The 19162-nt window shown below is 36.8% G+C and overlaps 1 long non-coding RNA gene across 1 annotated transcript in view; it reads right to left on the bottom strand.

The window, feature by feature from the left end:
• Nucleotides 1-2816, bottom strand: part of LOC149130346 (uncharacterized) — a 323461-nt gene extending 320645 nt beyond the window's left edge. The window contains exon 1 of the long non-coding RNA XR_016238975.1: nt 2508-2816. This is a non-coding gene — a long non-coding RNA (uncharacterized LOC149130346). The remainder of the gene's footprint in view (nt 1-2507) is intronic.
• Between the last annotated feature and the right edge of the window lie 16346 nt (nt 2817-19162).

The raw sequence follows: 19162 nt of genomic DNA, 5'->3' as shown, positions 1-19162 counted from the left end.
TTAACTATGGCCATGTTGGAGCACTACCTTGAAAGGTTTTAATCACACAAATCGACCCCAGGACTTCTTTTTTAAGCTCAGGACTTATTTTGCCAAACTGATAAGTTACAGGTATATAAACACATCAACACCAGTTGTCAAACGGTGATGAGGGAACAAACACAAACATGCATACATACATACATATATCTATAGAAGTCTGTCGTATGTATATATATTTAGGGATGGTCATATTGCCAGTTTAGCCAATAAAAACACATGCACTGTATATTTGGTGTTAATTTGCTTCAGCTTTATATTACATTAATACAAAAAAAAACACAAAAAAAGTAGGTATAAACATATGAACAAATAAATAAATAAAAACAAAAATAAACGAACATGTATTAACAGAGGATATAGACAATACAGACACACTCCATATACACACATGCACTTACAAAACATACACACATTAAGGGATACGCATGCGTAGACACATACAATAGGAATACAAAATACAAAATGGCTGATAGTTAGCAAGGAGGGACACACATAAGAAAGAAGAAAGCAAAAGACCACTGATGAGGTCACAGAAGTGTGACGAAAGAACTCTGGCTGAAATAGGATTAATGTAATATAAAGCTGAAGCAAATTAACACCAAATATACAGTGCGTGTGTTTTTATTGGTTAAACTGGCAATATGACCATCCCCAAGTACAACAACATCTCTTTCAACACACGATTTCAAATCAAAAATCTTGCAAAACAAATATATATATATATATATATATATATATATATATATATGTTTGTGTGTCTGTGTTTGTACCCCCACCATTGCTTGACAACCGATATTGGTGTGTTTACATCCCTGTAACTTAGTAGTTCGGCAAAAGAGACTGATAGAATAAGTACTAGGCTTATAAAGTATAAGTCCTAGGGTCGGTTCGTTCGACTAAAGGTGGTGCTCCAGCAGGGCTGCTGTTGAATGACTGAAACAAATAAAAGAATAAAAATATATATACGACAGGTTTCTTTCAGTATCCATCAACAAAATCCATTCAGAAGGCTTTGGTCAGCCGGACGCTATAGTAGAAGACACATACCCAAGGTGCCACACAGTGGGACTGAACCTGGAACCATGTGGTTGGGAAGCAAGCTTCCTTACTACACAACTACGCCTGCACCTATGCATAAATGCATTTCTCCCATAAATAAACCAGTCGAAATAGCAGCTGTTTTTTGAGCAACAATGAGAGTTTTGTATATGTAGTTATCATCACCCACGACTTTATAAAACAGATAAAATATAATTTTGTTCGATATATTTCAATGAAATTAAGGCATACCTACACAAATGTGCCTCACCGTTCCCAAAGTTTGTTTCCTCATAACCTCCAGAAAAATGAGTATTTTTTAATGAAATTTTCTACAAATACGCTTCAGACATTTGTTTCGAAAAAAGTTTTCCATGAGTGGGAAGAGGGGTTTCGAAAAATCCACACGAGTCGATTTTGTTTCCCCAATAACTTTCAGAAAAGTGGGTATTTTCAATGAAATTTTCTGCAAATACCTATCAGAGTGTGTAAATTACGATTGTATCAGAATTTCATATGAAAAACACTCGTACACATCTACAAAATGAAACTTGATATTGTCTCATTATGTGTGTGTGCGTGCTCACCACTTTTTTTTTCTTTTCTTATACTAAATTCTAATAAATCGTTATCTTCACATTCTGAAAGGTATTTGTAGAAAATTTCATGAAAAAATACCCGTTTTTCTGACAGTTTTTCGAGAAGCAAAGCCAACTCACGTCAATTTTTCGAAGTTTCTCTAACCACTGGTGAAGAAAAAAAAAACTTTTTTCAACAAATTCCGATATAATCGGCATTTACACCATCTGAAGCGAATTTATAGAATATTGTATTGAAAAACATTCATTTTTCAGGAAGTTAAAAAGAAACAAAGTGAAGGTGGGGCGCGCTTGGGATCTGTTAGATCTCATGCACAGCTAGATCCCACATTTGTGTAGGTGTACCGAATTTTAAAAGGTTCTTTATGTTCAAATTTTAGATGGCTTCTTCGTGAAGAGAACGGTGACCGATGATTATAACAACCGAAGACGGATAAGAGTCTAAACGATATCAATTTCCAGTTTAGAAATCTTTCAGTGACTATAATAAAGGCACTTCACCTTCAATGTTGATTTTGTTGTTCAAGTTTAAGCGCAATAAATTGGTTATACTACTGAAATGCACAAAATATTTCAATACACAATTCCTAATATCTAATTATAAAAATATAATGGGATTTTTTAAACATTGAATAGTTACGGGGATCCACCGGAGTAAAACAAGAAGGAAAGGAGTCCATAAATGAAAGATGGCTGGGAAACGCTGGTCCAGACGATATCGATTCCGTTTAGAAATCTTTTTAACTTTGCGATTAATGACTGACAATTTTAGAAGAAGTAAAAATAGAAACCAATATATTTTCAGTGATATTAATAAAGAAACTCTACCTTCAGTGTTGACTTTGGAGTTTTCTTCGTGAAACAAAAGTGATAAGACTCGAAACGATTAGCAGACGATAACTACTTTGCGCGTTCGTCTTGCACGTAAAAAAAAGGGGGAATACTTCGGGTGATTCCGGATGATTCCGGTTTAAACACTGTGTGTGTGTGTGTAAGAGTGAGAGAAAAGGAGGAGAAAGACAGAATAAGAGTCGCAAACAGGAAAATAAAAAGAAATATGGTAGAGAAAGAGAGGGAGAAAGTGCACCAGAAGGAGTGATATGAAAGACAAAGAGAGAGAGAGAGAGAAGAGTGTGTGTGTGTATCAGAGTAATATGAAAGACAAAGAGTGAAAGGGGGAGAAAGAAAGAATAAGTGACATTTAGTCTCCAATAGGGAAACAGAAAGAAATATTAGATAGATAAATAGATAGAGACAGAGAGGGGGGACAGACAGACAGAAGGTGAGAGAGAGCAGTAGAAAGAGTTTGAGTTAATAAAAACTAAAAACCCAATAAAACCTTGTTTGTTAAACTTTTTGGACCTGGGTTTGCACTCACTAAGCTAATTTCATTCCCGAGCCAGTGTGTGTATATGAGTGTGATTGTCTCTATGTGTGTGTGAAAGAGAGGGCAACAGTAAAGAAGAGAAAGAGAGAGAGAATGTGTGTGGAGGAGAAAGAGGTGCTGGAGAGATATATAGTTTTTTCTATTCTAGGCACAAGGCCCGAAATTGTGGGGGAGGGGGCCAGTCAATTAGATCGAACCAGTACGCAACTGGTACTTAATTTATCGACTCCGAAAGGATGAAAGGTAAAGTCGACCTCGGCGGAATTTGAACTCAGAATGTAAAGACAGACGAAATATGTAGAGAGACATTGTGACGATATGTTATACACTTGCGAAATTCTGTGTGATGGACAGAAGAATGCCTCTCTCTGATTGACATCTGTTGTAAAGTTGTCAACCCTTACACTTAGTCATATACACATTACAATGTTATTCTGTTTGTTCTTGCAGTCTGGCTGTTTTGGCACTAAGGAAGATAAAAACTCAAATGGAGGTAGATATAAATACGGATAAAAGAGGAGACAAAAACAGAAACAGAAATAGTGGAATTAGGGAAAAAATAGGGGAAACACAGAAGAAAGAGGGAAATAGAAAGAGGAAGAAGATATATTATCCTTTCTATTATAGGCGAAAAGCCTGAAATTTTGGGGGTGGGGGCCAGTCGATTAGATCGACCCTAGTACGCAACTAGTACTTAATTTATCGACCCCTGAAAGTACGAAAGGCAAAGTCGACTTCGGTGGATTTTGAACTCAGAACATAGGGACGGGCGAAATACCACTAAGCAGTTCGTCCAGTGTGCTAAAGATTCTGCCAGCTTGCCACCAAGGAAGTAGACATTATTCTGTATTTGTGTTGAAATTGCAAGTACAACTGAAATGTTTAATATGAAACACTGTCATGGAGATCAATAAATTTATGCATTAAAAGATCAGCATCATCATCATCATCATTTAGTGTCTGCTTTCCATGCTGGCATGCGTTAGACGGTTTGATTGGAACTGGTAAGCCAGAGAGTTGCACCAAGTTTCAGTCTGATTTGGCATGGTTTCTATGGCTGGATTCCCTACCAATGCCAACAATTCCAAGTGTGTAATGGGTGCTTTCTATATGCCACTGGCACAGGTGCTTTTATGTTCCACCAGCAAGGGCACCAATTATGTGACACCAGTATCAGCCACAACTACAATTTCAGTTGGCACAGCATATCACCAAAGATCCCAGTCACTTGTCATTGCCTCGGTAAAGCCCAATGTTCAAAAGTCATGCTTGACCACTTTGTCCCATGTCTTCCTGGGTCTACCCTTTCCACAAGTTCCCTCCACAGTTAGAGATTGGCACATTTTTACACAACTGCCCTCGTCCATATGCATCACATGACCATACCAACACAGTTTTCTCTCTTGTACACCACATCTGATGCCTCTTATGCTTAACCTTTCTCTCAAGACGCTTACACTCTGTCATACATGCACACTGACATTGCACATCCAGTGAAGAATAATAGCTTCATTTCTTTGAAGCCTACACATGTCTTCAGCAGTCACAGCCCATGTTTCACTGCCATGTAGCATAGCTATTTCCACACAGGCAACATGCAATCTGCCTTTCACTCTGAGGGAGAGCTCCTTAGTTACCAATAAAAGTAGAAGCTCTCTGAACTTTGTCCAGCCTGTTCATATTGTAGCAACTATACTTTCAGAACTACCTCCTCCACTACTAACTTCGTCAGTTAGATAATGGATGATCCTCCCTGCCATTTGATGGAATCTATTTTCTGTACATTTCTTGTGTCTATTGTACCTGTACACATGCCACACACAAAGACTATTTTCCCAGTTAACCTTCCTCTGATATTGCTGCACCTCTTAGGTGTCCATAGCTTATACTGGGTACATCTTATGGAGTTTCTACCTACATCTTTGCTACATATTGAGCAGGGCCATTTACCTGGGGGGATTTATGATTTGTCCTGTTTCCTACTTACTAAGACTTTGGTTTTTGCTAGATTACCTCTAAAGCTCTTTGATTCTAGACCTTGCTTCCACACATGAAATTTCTTCTCTAGTTCTGGTAGTGATTTGGCTATAAGAACAAGGTCATTGCATAGAGGAGCTCCCAGCTAAAACCCAACTTAAATTCTTCTGTTATTGCCTGGAGGACTATGGTGAACAAGAGGGGCTGAAGAGGGGTTTATTTTTGGCTAGGTACTTCTCCTGTAGCTGCCTTATCAGAAGTATAGCATCAGTGGTGCTTCTCCCTGGCACAAAACCAAACTGCATCTTATCTAGACTAACTCTCTTCCTATTTAATTGGGTTATGACCCTCTCCATGACTTTCATCACCTGATCCAACAATCTTATACCTCTGTAATTATTTCTGTCTATGGTATTACTTTTACCTTTGTAGCAGTTGATTATGGTGCTGCTACACCAGTCATTGTGTAAGACTCCTTCATGCACCACCTAATTAACTATACAGGTGAATAAAACATAACCCACACTTACAGATACTTTAAGCATCTCAGCAGTGATTCCTGAGGGGGCCAGAGGGGGTCTTTCCTGGTCTTCATATCCTTCATGGCTTTATCTACCATGCTACTGTCTATTTGGATTGCTGGCCCCTCTGTTGGATCCACAGTAGTCAAGTGCTCCTTCTCCCATGAGTTCTCTACATTTAGTAGCCTTTCATAGTGGCACTTTCGTGCCTCTTTCTTTGCAGAGTCACTAACTGCAAGTGAACCATCATCCATGTGAACACAGTTCTCTCTAACAACATTACAATTTTCCCTGGCACACTTTCTTGCAAACCAAAATGCTTCAAGCTGCTGGTCCTCACACAGCAGAACATTGGCTCTTCAGGAATCACTGCTGAGATGCTTAAAATATTTGGCAGTATGGGTTATGGTCTATTCACCCGTAGAGTTATATGGCACATGAAGGAGTCCTCTACAATGACTGATGTAGAAGCACCATTGTCAACATTCTGCTTCACCCCTGGCTAAGTATACCTGCCTCCTAGCTTCCCTTCTAGCTGCCTGATATAACTACTGCCATCCTTCCAGTCCTTCCAAGCCTGTTTCCTTACTCTAATGGCCCTGTCAGCTACACTGTTCCACTACCACGTCACTCTAGGTCTGGCTGAGACTTTGCACCAACCACAAATTTGGTTTGTGGCTCTCAGCAAGTTGTTTTGTAGGAACTTCCCCTTTGTTACAAGTTTGTAACTCTTCCACCTTCTCATTAAATGCTTCAGTCAGGACGTTCCTAAATCTCTGACTGCTCAAAGGATCCCTAAGCTTCCACATCCTTTTTTTCCAAACTGGCTTGCTTCAGTAGCTTGGAGTCCCCAATGAGTAACCTATACTGAAGGGTACATTTTTCACCAGGGAAGGACTTTGCATTCATGAGCAACCATGAATCCCACTTTATGGTGAGAGTGTAGTAAATCTGGTTAGCATGGTCACTGGATTTATAGGTTATCAGGTGACTGGCTGGTTTCCTGAAATTGGTGTTTCAGATCATTCAGTTATTCACATCACAGAACTCTAGCCTTGTTCTCTCCTCATTTTGGGAACTAATTCCATGACTCCACCATGCAGCTCAACATGTCCATTGAAATCACCGACCATAAAGATAATGTTACTGTCATTTATCTTTGCAGTGGCCTGCAAAATATTGTCATAAAAGTGGTCCTTTTATTCATTTAGCATACCCAGTTGTGGGGCATAGACAGAGATGATTGTTGTTGTGCTATTCTGCAAAACTAGTCTACTTTCACATACTCTGGCTACTTCAATTACCTAATTTACTCATTTCTCTGCTAGAAGTATGCCAACATCTCATACCCCATCACTGTTGACCTCCCAGAAGAATTTATATATTGATAAATAGTTAAATTGAAGTGAAATAACCTTAGTATAGTAAGACAACAGGGTAACACTGTTATCCTGAAATAACCTTAGTTGGCAAATAGGCGTGGATGTTACACTTTTATCTTTTATGCACTCCAGACAAAAAGCTATGGCTGTGGTATGGCACCACCATAATTCATTTTGTATGTGTGTGTGTTTTATTAGGTTTAAATCAATGATTCCCTACCATATTTTGCCTATGGATCCTTTTTGATCCCTATTTTACTCAACTGGACCCCGTAGCCATTCAATGTTTTTAAAAAATACTATTATATTTTTATAATTAATATTATTAGGAGTTGTATAAAAACAATTGTTAAAATATTTTGTGCATTGTAGAAGTATAAGCAATTTATTGCACACAAATCTTAACAGCAGAATCTTATAGCTTCTATACTGGTCTGAGTTGGACAGTTTGACAGTGGCTGGCAAGCCAGAAGACTGTACCAAGCTTCACAATATGTTTTGGCATGGTTTTTATGGCTGGATGTCCTTCCTAATGCTAACCACTTTACAGGATGGACCAAGTGCTTTTTACATAGCATCACCAGATATTCAAATATGCTAGGATTTCCATGGCTCTAATAGTATGTAGAATACCTAGCACAATAATTATCCAATGTGTGATTCCAATATGAAATGTTGGTCAGCATCTTTGAATATCTGAATGGTAATTTGAGGAAATGTTAACAGAAAGGAGGGGAATAATAATTGACAATACAGAGGAAAATAAAGGATGGTAAGGAATATCAGTTTGAAATCTTTGCACAGGTCAGCAAGTTTTGGGGAGAGTGTAAATCAATTCTACCAACACCAATGCTCAACTGGTACTTATTTTATCAACCCTGAAAGGATGAAAGGCAAGGTTGACCTCAGTGGAGTTTGAACTCAGAATGTAAAGACAGACAAAATGCTGCTAAGTATTTTATCTAAAGTGCCTAACAATTCTGCCTGCTCTTTACCTTAAGGTACAGCTTAATATTGGTTTCAAATTTTGGCACAAGGCCAGCAATTCCAGGGGAAATCGACCTCAGTGTTCAATTGGTATTTATTTTATCAACCCTAAAAGGAAAAAAGTGGTCAACCTTGATGGAATTTGAACTCAGAATGTAAAGACAGACTAGGTGCCACTAAGAATTTTGCTCAGCATGCTAACAATTCTGCCAGCTTACTGCCTTAATATTAAACACAAGGAACATTTAGAAACAAAAATAATTTCTATCTGTCTATCCATCGACCTATCTGTCTGTTTATTTGATAAACTGACTATCTATTGATCAGTCTATCTCCCGATTTCACATATGCTACCCAAGTGCTAATACTGTCACCAGTTCTCCCTGCAGTCACAGACAAGATGCTCTACTATGTCAAGGGTGGGACACTTGAGAGTGTTACACCTGTGTTTGACTCCCTTTCTTAATTTATCCGTGTTATACAAAAACATTTCACTTAACCCTGGAATTTCTACCTTTATAAGTAGGCTGTAATATCCTTAGCAATTATGTGAATTTTTGCTACCCTGGTAACTATTTATTTATTTATTTATTTTTTCCTTGTTATTTGGACACATTGAAAAATATACATACATTTGTGTATATATATATATATATATATATATATATATATATATTGAGAGAGAGAGAGAGAGTGAGAGAGAAAGAGTAAGTGAGTGAGAGAGAGAGAGATACAGCCAAATGGCATTAGTTGTTAAATCATCACAACTTTGTCTTTCATTCTTTCTGGCTCTATGAAATACTAGTCGCATGCTGGACTCAATTCTGTTCTCTCTCTCTCTCTCTCTCTCTCTCTCTCTCTCTCTCTCTCTCTCTCTCTCTCTCTATCTATCTATCTATCTATCTCCCTCTCCCTCTCTCTTCCCAGAAGAAATTGGCTGTGGTCAGACCTGGTGAGCAATGGGCTCCACCAGGTCTAAAAGTGTCTAAGATATGCTGTATTTCACAACAGCACTCCTACAACTGCATCACATAGTTAACGGACTAAGGCAAGATAGTGCTTATGCACAAGAAGCTACCATAAATTTTATAGCTCAATTGACACAATACCATATAAAATCTTGCATACAGTTTGTAATCAGCTATTAAAAATAGCAAAGAGCAAAAAACTTTTGTAAACTGAAGACAAACAATATCATTGATGATTAAAATATCAATTTCCTACACCTGTTTCAATAATCCTCACATAACCTCATAACTGTACAATTATATAACAATATGAATATACAGGACATAAGAATCTGATTTTCAAGGATCACTTTTTTAATATGAATTCCAAACTATTAGAAATTCTATAGAGAAAGAGGAAGATGCAAGAGAAAGAAATAAGAAAGAAGAGAAAGGAAGTAATGATTTAGTGACAAAGAGTAAATAGAAAGATAGAAAGTTAACAATGGAGATGGTAACAAGAGATTAAGACAGTAAAATAGTAATAAAATCAAGAAAAGAAATATGGAATTAACAAAAACAAAATAAATAATAACAAAGAAACGTAATGGATAAATATAAAGTAAAATAAATAAAAAAAAATAGCAATAGTAATAAATCAATGAAAAACTGATATCTGAAGCAGGAAGGTTATAAATTAATTCTTGTAGCTATGCAGATAACCGCAGGTTTAGCTGGTCATACATGGCAATTTGAAGGAGAATCATGAAAGCTCTGCTGGAAAACTAGATCACAAGAGGTAACATATACATGTAAACATATATCATAATCATCATCATCATCATTATAGTTTAATGTCCATTTTCCATGCTGGCATGAGTTGGATGGTTTGACATGGAATTGGCCAGCTGGGTGCTGTCCAGACTCCAATTGTCTGTTGTGACATAGTCTCTCTGGCTGAATGCCCTTCCTAATGCCAACCACTTAACAGAGTGTGCTGGGTGCCTTTTACGTGCCACCAGCACAGGTGCATTTATGCAGCACCAGCATGGGTATCCAGGATGCTAAGGAGTCTGCCTGCTAACCACACCTTAGTGGTAGTAGTAGTAGTAAGGTACACAGTCCAAAATGGACTGGATGAAAATACTAGGATCTCTGGGACAGACGAGTTGGGTGCTACACATTTGTTTACCAACAACTGTTTATGTTTTATAAAGCTTCTAAAGATATATTTACAGTTGTCTGTGACACATGATACATTAAATTTTTGTTAATTTGTTGTACAAAATCCTTATGGGAAAGATCAATATAGAAACTGTTAAAGAAACATGTGTGAATCTAAAGTAGACAACGTGTTTGGGTGATGTGAGGTTGTATTTCAGAATTTGTTTTGTTTATACAATTTCTCAACGGAAAATCTGTTTCATATACAGAATGTTAAAGGAAACTTTGGGACTCCCTATTAGTCATCAACCTAACTCATCTCAGTGTTTGTAACGTAAATGTACTGAAACCATTGCTTGTAATATATATACTCTTTCTCTCCATCTCTCTCTCTCTCTCTCTCTCTCTCTCTCTCTCTCTCTCTCTCTCTCTCTCTCTACATATATATATATATATATATATATATATATATATATATAGTAATTTACATAAGGGCATTACTATACATGAATGCCTCACACTAAGAGGGACTCTAAAAGTCAAACAAGCATAATAAACACATTTTTACCAAACGCGAGGGAATGCAATTCTCAAAGCTTCCCTCACGTTCTGTAAAAATGTGTTTATTATGGTAGTTTGACTTTTAGAGTCCCTCTTAGCATAAGGCATTCATGTATAGAAATGCCCTTATATAAATTAATAAATATATTTATAGGGAATAAATGATGGATTTTTCCCTTATGAGGTTTTTTCACACTAACTACTCGATAAATTTTTACAAAGACTTTATCCTATTATTGAATTATATATATATATATATATATATATACACACACACACACACACACACACACACACACACACACACACACACACACACACACACATATATATATGAGTTTGGAGGGATATATTATCTGGGCAGATACTGTATTGGCTCTCAGTTAAGTTCCAGTGAACAGCTAACCACTGTGTCTACTATTTGTTGTTGCTAGTCACTCTGAGAATTCTTCCAATGGGTAATTCTGTATATGCTTTGCTGGTAAAAATTGTCTGGAGTATATATTATTATTAATAATAAAGAGTATGGAGACTTGTACATCCACAAAATTTATTTTCTAGTTACATACAGTATATTATAATGACCTAAACACGTTTCCACTGCACTGACTACTCACAGTTGCAGATGCAACTTTACATTATTATTGATGCAGCTTCTTCACTTTGAGGATGACCAAATGGCTGAACCCTGACGAAACTGCACCAATAATAATTCGAGGTTGCATCTGCATCCATGAGTAGTTAGTGTGGAAGAAACATGTGTAGGTCATTATAGTATGCTGTATATAACTATAAAATAAATTTTGTGGATGAACAAGTCTCCATTTTCTTTATTAATAATAATAATAATAATGATAATAATATATATATATATATTATGTAATCACACAAACACACTTCTCATTCTGTATAAGTTTTCCTTAGCTGTCTTCCTATCTCTATCTCTCCATCTCTCTCTCTCTCTGTCTCTCTCTGCTTCTGTCTGTGTCTCTCTCTGCTTCTGTCTGTGTCTCTCTCTGCTTCTGTCTGTGTCTCTCTCTGCTTCTGTCTGTGTCTCTCTCTGCTTCTGTCTGTGTCTCTCTCTTTCTCTATCTCTCCTAGAATGAAAAAATTTTGAAACTTTGATGCTGTGTTTGAACTGGTCTCTTTAGCTTGTATATTGTAATAAACAGCTTATTCCAACATTTGTTATTTTCCTTCTTTCTGAATATATTACTGAACACACATACTTAATGTGTGTGCTTTGTTTGTTCACTGTTAGGCTGTGATTTGATGCAATACGGATGATTCTCTCGAAGCACTGGGATTTAAAACACCTGAAAGTCATAGGCAAGCAAGACAACTTACTCCAAATCACAACGAGGAGTGAGAGACACCAATGTTTAGCCATTTTTGTGATGTATCAACATCACATGTGTTTGATAAATTGTATCCTACCAGCAAACAGCCAATGCTCATACACTGACTATGTGTGTGCAATAATGTTTACAACATTACACTATTTCTAATTCATAACTGAATATATTCTTTTATTCTTTTCAGTCATTTGACTGTGACCATGTGGGAGTACTGCCTTAAAGGTTCTTTTAGTTGAAGAAATCAACCCCAGGATTTATTCTTTGTAAGCCTAGTACTTATTCTATTATCTGTTTTGCCAAACTGCTAAGTTACAGGGTCCTAAACACACCAGCATTGTCAAGTGATGGCAGGGGAATAAACACAGACACACACATAAATACACACACGCACATACACACAGGTATATATGCAATAGTCTTCTTTCAGCTTCCATCTACCTAATACACTCACAAAGCTTTGGTCGGCCTGAGGCTACAGTAACAGACACTTGCCCAAGGTGCCATGCAGTAGGAGTGCACCTGGAACCATATCGTTGGGTTGGGAAGCAAGCTTCTTACCACTCCACTGTGCCTGTGCCTACACACACACACACACACACACACACACATATATACATTTATATATTCGTTTTACAAGGTTCTTGATGTGAAATCGTGTGTTGAAACAAATATTGTTGTATTTGGGGATGGTCATGTTGCCAGTTTAGCCAATAAAACACTCGCACTATGAACAGCCAACATCCAACAGAAAACATTCACAAGATGAATTCATGTGTTACACTTTGCATAACTCATACCCTACACAATGAACACTTCATGAAATCACACAAACAACACAATACATATGTAAAACATATGCTACACAATCACATCTGGCACAAAATTACATCATACAACTCACACAGCACATACATGATAGCAGTGGTTTTCATCTTTTGTAGCTAAAAACTCCCTCTCACCGAGTGGGATGAAGCCAACACCCTACCCCAAGATTTGCAAAAAAAGCTAATTTTGTGCAGTAGTTTATTATTTTATCCTATAAGTGATTTTTTTGTAGCTATTTTTGAGGACGACTTCCATGTTAAATTTTTATGGGAATAGGCACAAGTTTGACTGTGTGGTAAGAAGCTTGCTTCCCAACCATACGGTTCTTGGTTCAGTCCCACTGCATGGCAACATCTACTATAGCTTTGGGCTGACCAAACCCTTGCGAGTGGATTTGGCAGGCGAAAACTGAAAGAATCCCATTGTATATATTTGTGTGTGTGTATGTGTGTGTGTGTGTGTGTGTGTGTGTGTGTGTCTGTGTGTTTATCTTTGTCTGTGTTTGTCTCCCCCACCACCAACTGGCAACCAGTGTTTGTGTGTTTAGGTCCCCATAACTTAGCGGTTCAGCAAAAGAGACTGATAGAATAAGTACCAGGCTTAAAAGAAAAGAGATAATAGGGTCAATTCATTGCACATAAAATTCTTCAAGATGGTGCCCCAGCATGGCCGCAGTCTTACGACTGAAACGAGTAAAAAAATGATAAATTACTAAAGATGACTTACAGGGTTTTCTCCTCCAATTCCACATTACCACCTTCAACCTCGTCAATGTTAAATTCATCAACATAAGCCACAATTTCATTATCATCAGTCATGACTATGCTGTTGTCGATCATAATTGCATCGTCATCAATTTAAGTATCATCACTTTAAGGTGGAGTGCATGTTTCTAATGAACAGAAATTAACATCAGTGCTTACTTGCTGCAGAATTATAAAAGAATGTAAACAATAGAAATAAGTGTAGGTGTGGCTGTGCGGTAAGAAGCTTGCTTCCCAGCCACATGGTTCTGGGTTCAGTCTCACTTTGTGGCACCTTGGGCGAGTGTCTTCTACCATTGCCTCAGGCCAAACAAAGCCTTGTGAGTAGATTTGGTGGGCAGAGGCTGGGGGAGGCCTGTAATATGTGTGTGTGTGTGTGTATTTCTATGTGTGTGTGTGTCTTTGTGTCTGTGTTTGTCCCCACCACCACCTCAACACAACCGATGGTAATGTGTTTATGTCTCCATAACTTAGCCATTCAACAAAAGGAGGAGGAGGAGACCCACTTCGGCCATGAATGACCATGGGATTGTACCTAGAATGTTCCCCTCCAAGGAACACGTCCGGGCAAGGTTGTTTATGGAAGATCAGCAGTCACCCATGCATACCAGCCTCCTCTCTCCACACCACTGATGTCATCCAAGGGAAAGACAAAGGCCAATACAGCTTGGCATCAATGATGTTGCAACTCATTTCTACAGCTGAGTGAACTGGAGCAATGTGAAATAAAGTGTCTTGCTCAAGAACACAACACGTAGCCCAGTCAGGGATTTGAACTCACAACCTCACAATTGTAAGTTTGATGCTCTAACCACTGAGCCATGCACCTTCTCCAACAAAAGAGACCAATAGAATAAGTACTAGGCTTACAAAAAATAAGTCCTGCGGTTGATTTCTTCAACTAAAACTCTTTAAGGCCGTGCTCCAGCATGGCCACAGTCAAATGACTGAAATGTATAAAGGAAACAAAGAGAAAAGAAAAAGCAAGAAGTGTTATAAAGGATTATAAGTAATGAATAGTAATAAGAATGTCTCTTGGCTCTGGCTCTCCAAAGATTACAATGACAAGTGTTCCAGTTAATCTGACCAATGGAACAGCTTGCTTGTGAAATTAAATTGTAATTGATGGAGCACTCCACAGATACATGTGTCCATAACATAGTTCTAAGGGAGATTCAGTATGACACAGAATGTGACAAGGCTGACCCTTTCATTTACAGGTACAACTCAATTTTGCCAGCTGAGTGGACAGGAGCAATGGGAAATAAAATATCTTGCTGAAGGATACAACATACTGCCAGGAATTGAACTCATGATTTTATGGTTGTGAGTCAAATACATTCACCACTAAACCATGCTCCTTCTATCACTCCATACATGACTGTAAATACAGGGTGTCCCAGAATTAACTATTTATTTCAATGAAATCAGACAAATTTTTTAAAAAACTGATAAAATGTTTATTACTTAATTATGATACCAAAACAAATAGATTTATAAATCTTACATCAAAATTCTATTGTCTGTATCTCTGAAAATTTCAAACTTATCCTTAGCATTGCAAAGCACAATTTGCTGAACTGCTAAGTTACAGGGACATAAACACACCAGCATCCATTGTCAAGTGAATGCAGGGGGACAAACACACACATATAAACACACACACACATAATGGGCTTCTTTGAGTTTCTGTCTACTACATCCACTCACAAGGATTTGGTTGGCTTGAGGCTATAGTACAAGACCCTTGCCCAAGGTACCACGTGGTGGGACTGAACCCAGAATCATGTGGTTGGAAAGCAAGCTTCTTACCACACAGCCACACCTGCACCTACATATATGTAAACATATTGATCAACACTGGGTTAATTTTGATCATCAAGGATGAATTGCTAAATTTGTTGTGAATTACAGACATAGCATAGTAGATAAAGACTTTGGTACTGCAGTCACCTAGAGGTTTTGAGTTCAATCTCAGACAAGGTACTAAGATAATTAACGAAGAGAAAAAAAATCAACTGAAGCAAAAAATGTCATGAAACACAGAGAACAAAATGAGAACAGTATACAGTAAGCCCTCAACTATTGCAGGTGTTACATTCCAAAATCTCCCACAGAAAAAATTAAAATATAATAAAATATAGATATCTATAGGCTACAGAAAGCTGGATATACTGAGGAGTCCACAGTATAAATTTACATATATTAGCCAGAAAAATCCACAATGTACTGAGTGCGCAATAGGTGAACCGTGATGTACTGAGTGCGCAATAGGTGAACCACAATATGGTAAGGGATTACTACACTCCTGTGGGTTCAAAATTCCAATACAATAACTGAGTTCAATACAAGATGCCTGAAGAAGGCTTGAGTGTATAAACAGCTGAAATGTAGTGAAAGCAACACTCAAGATGAAGACACCAGTCTAATTAATATAAACAATATATATATTAATAACTTGTAGAGATGCAGTATTTTGTTATGCAAACATAATATACTATAAAGTATATTAAACGTTTTTATAAGTCAATACCAAGTACTACTGTATTAGCAGTGCACTTTACATCATTTATTGAGGATATCTCTATAGATATATCCTATAGAAATTAAAGCCAGCACTGATTTTTGTTACAAAGTTTTGTATCCGAGATGTCAGATATAAACAAACAATGAGATCAAAGAAAAAAAAAAGGGTAATGGGTGTATATGCCATATTTCAGGAGTTTTTGCTTGTTCATCAGCAGCCATCTTACACATTAATCATCCAAAAACTCATTGCTTAAATAGTCACTAAATACAGCTGTGTAATGTTATTGGATATACCAATTTACATATTAAATACAATCTTGGAAGCTGGTACATAAATATTGATGACACATAGGAACACAGTATTTCGTTATGCAAGCATAATCTATATATATATATAAAATCCTTTGTGTCTGTTCCCAATGTATTCTCAAATAGCTCAACCAAATCAAATCATATTTTACATGAGACCTCAAGAGTGTCAACATGTAATTTTGGGGCATCAAAACATTGCAACATTGGCACTGGTTCCATGTTATGTCTCAAAACTCAAAGAATAAAAATGGAACCTTTGACAGAGTAAGTTATAAATAGTTTCATTTTTATATTGTTTCACTTTTAATACATTCACTATGTATATATATTCTTGTATGTATGTATGTATGTATGTATGTATGTATGTATATGTATATACATATATGTGTGTGTGTATATGTATGTATATATATATATATATATGTATATATGTATATCTTTGTATATATACATATGTGCATGTATATATATATATAAATATATGTATGTATATATGTGTATATACATACATATATGTATGTATAAATGTATGCATATATATGTATATATATATATATATATATATATATATATATATATATATATATATATTTCATCATCATCATCATCGTCATTTAACGTCCGCTTTCCATGCTGACATGGGTTGGACGATTTCACTGAGGACTGGTGAACCAGATGGCTACACCAGGCTCCAGTCTGATCTGGCAAAGTTTCTACAGCTGGATGTCCTTCCTAATGCTAACCACTCCGAGAGTGTAGTGCATGCTTTTACATGCCACCAGCACAAGACCAGTCAGGCAGTTCTGGCAATGACCCCACTCAAAAGGTGTTTTTTTACGTACTACCCTGGGGTTAGGGTTAGGGTTAGGTACTTAAGTTGAAGCACCAAGTCAATCTGGTATTATCTGCACAGCTTGAAGTAAGGTGAATAAAACCAAAATAAGCAACAGAATATCAAGTATTTGACTCTAAAAGACCTATCTATGCATATATATATATATATATATATATATATATATATATATATATATATTTATACATACATACATATATATACATACATATATATATACATATATATATATATATGTGTGTGTGTATGTATATATTTATATATATATATATGTATCTATGTATGTATATATATATATATATATAAAATATTTTATAATTATACACATAGACCCAGGAAGACCTGGGATGAGGTGGTGAAGCATGACCTTCAAACATTAGGTCTCACTGAGGCAATGACTAGTGACCGAGACCTTTGGAAATATGGTGTGCTTAAGAAGACCCGGCAAGCCAAGTGAGACCATGACCTATGCTAGTAGTGTAACCAGCCCACTTAGGCATACCTCTCTTTCATTGGACATTAAACTCTGCTTGTGAAGACCTGTTGAGGCAAGTGAAATCAGAATCAAATTTGATGACAGCACTGCATGAGTGGCATCCGTGCTAGTGGAGCGCTTAGAGCACCATCCGAGTGTGATCGTTACCAGCATTGCCTTACTGGCACTTGTGCCGGTGGTACGTGGAAAACAACATTCGAGCGAGTGCATTGCCAGTGCCGCTGGACTGGCTCCTGTGCAGGTGACACATAAAAAACACCATTTGAGCATGGCTGTTGCCAGTACCGCCTGACTGGCCCTCATGCCGGTGGCACATAAAAGCACCCATTACACTCTCGGAGTGGTTGGCATTAGGAAGGGCATCCAGCTGTAGAAACTCTGCCAGATCAGATTAGAACCTGGTTCAGCCATCTGGCTCACTAGACTCCAGTCAAACCATCCAACTCATGCCAGCATGGAAAGTGGACGTTAAATGATGATGATGATGATGATGATACATAATTATAACAAGGGATTGGCTATATACCTCACCACGCACTGTAAAAATAGATGCCAAAAGACACTATTACCACCTTAAAATCTCAGAGAATAACACACTACATTTTAGGCTAGCAAAAGAAAGAAAATGAATCAAAAACTTTGGTTAGGTATTTCTACGACTGTGGATGGATATTAGTTATACGATGTCGCACTTTGTATGTATATTTTGAGATACTCGTAAATTTATGCTATGGAATACCGTTGTTGCTGATAGTAATGGGTAATATTTTTATACTTTAAGCTTGAAATGAGATCTTGTACGCAGCAAACCAAAGTGTTTGATTCATTTTCTTTCTTTCGCTAGCCTAAAATGTGGTATGTTATTCTCAGAGATTTTAAGGTGCTAGTGTATTTTGGCATCTATTTTTACAGTTGCGTGGGGAGGCATATAGCCAATCCCTTGTTATAATTATGTATATAATTATAAAGTATTTTGTAAAATTTACCTATGAGGTTTTTATTTCCATGCTGACCACCTGGTAAAATATATTTAATGATTTTTACCCTTTATTATAATATATATATATATATATATATATATATATATATATATATACTCTTTACTCACTCTTTTACTCCTTTACTTGTTTCAGTCATTTGACTGCGGCCATGCTGGAGCACCGCATTTTAGTCAAGCAAATCGACTCCAGAACTTATCATTATATATATATATATATATATATATATATATATATATATATATATATATATATATATATAAAATCAAAATAAGCAACATGATATCAAGAAGTGATGCAGTACAACCGTTTCAAGTGGCTCCATTTAATTGAACAATTCAACCATTACATCAATTTAAATGCAGGGCTATCATCAGCTGCATAAATAAATAAAATTTTTATCAGTCAGACTCATTAATATA

This window comes from Octopus bimaculoides, chromosome 29 (genome assembly GCF_046866305.1).
Source record: "Octopus bimaculoides isolate indiv1 chromosome 29, ASM4686630v1, whole genome shotgun sequence".
Classification (NCBI taxonomy): domain Eukaryota; kingdom Metazoa; phylum Mollusca; class Cephalopoda; order Octopoda; family Octopodidae; genus Octopus; species Octopus bimaculoides.
This window is presented reverse-complemented; position numbering and strand designations above follow the sequence as displayed.